The sequence below is a fragment of the Crocodylus porosus genome, unplaced genomic scaffold, assembly GCF_001723895.1.
Source record: "Crocodylus porosus isolate Cpor-Errol unplaced genomic scaffold, CroPor_comp1, whole genome shotgun sequence".
Taxonomy (NCBI): Eukaryota; Metazoa; Chordata; order Crocodylia; family Crocodylidae; genus Crocodylus; species Crocodylus porosus.
The window spans coordinates 9,715,602-9,716,539 of NW_017728917.1; positions in this window are offsets into that span (position 1 = coordinate 9,715,602).

Consider the following 938-nt stretch of genomic DNA (forward strand, 5'->3'; position numbering starts at 1 on the left):
GCCAAAGACTGCACTGCCTATTCATTACGGTACTTTAGACAGCCTATTACCGTATGGTAATTAGAAGCCTGTATGCCTAACACAAAGGCACCAGCCCATGTGCTTTTTGTGCTAGGGCCTCTTTCATATGGCAGTGATAAGAAAACCAGCCTTTACTCCTAGCTAGAGCGTCCTGGTATATATAAGTAAATGAAACCCACTGTGTCTGGCTGCTGTCTCCAGCTCATCAGAGCTGTCACGGACCAGGGCAGACCCTAGGCCCACCTCGCCCAGTCTCCCATGTCACACAGCCGCAGAGGTGGAAATGCAGAGTGAACTGGGGTTGACCTGGGTTATTTCCCATGATGTTCGTCTTTGTCTCGCATTTGAGGTCTAGGATGTTCTGATTCAGCGTCCGTTTTCTCAGTCCTGGGCTACTCATCTAAGGCGAGACAGGGAAGCTGCCTCTGCGCCCAGCCCCAGAGAGCGATAAGGGGAGAAAGCATCAGGAGCCACCTCGGACCACACAACTCGGCCAGGGCGGCCAGGCAGGACCGGCCCGGGGAGGCCGAGCCCGGCTCCCTTCCACCGCGCACGGCCAGGGCCCGCGCTCCCTCGGGACCGGGGAAGCACCGGGCTGCGCTGCGGGGCTGGGCGGTGCACGCACGCAGCCTGGGGAAGGGGTTGTGGGGATGTGAGCATGTGTATACACGCACCTGTGTGCATTCGAGTGCACACGCACACACCGAAACGTATAGAAACTCCACGCGCATGGATGCATAGAAACCACCTGTGCGCACACACAGATGAACAGCGACTCCACACAAACGCACACCCACACACAAATGGGAACTGCACACACACACATACACACACAGGACTGTATAGAAACTGCAGTGATGCACACAGATGTATAGAAACGACACACACAGGAATGTATGGAAACTGTGTGCACACAC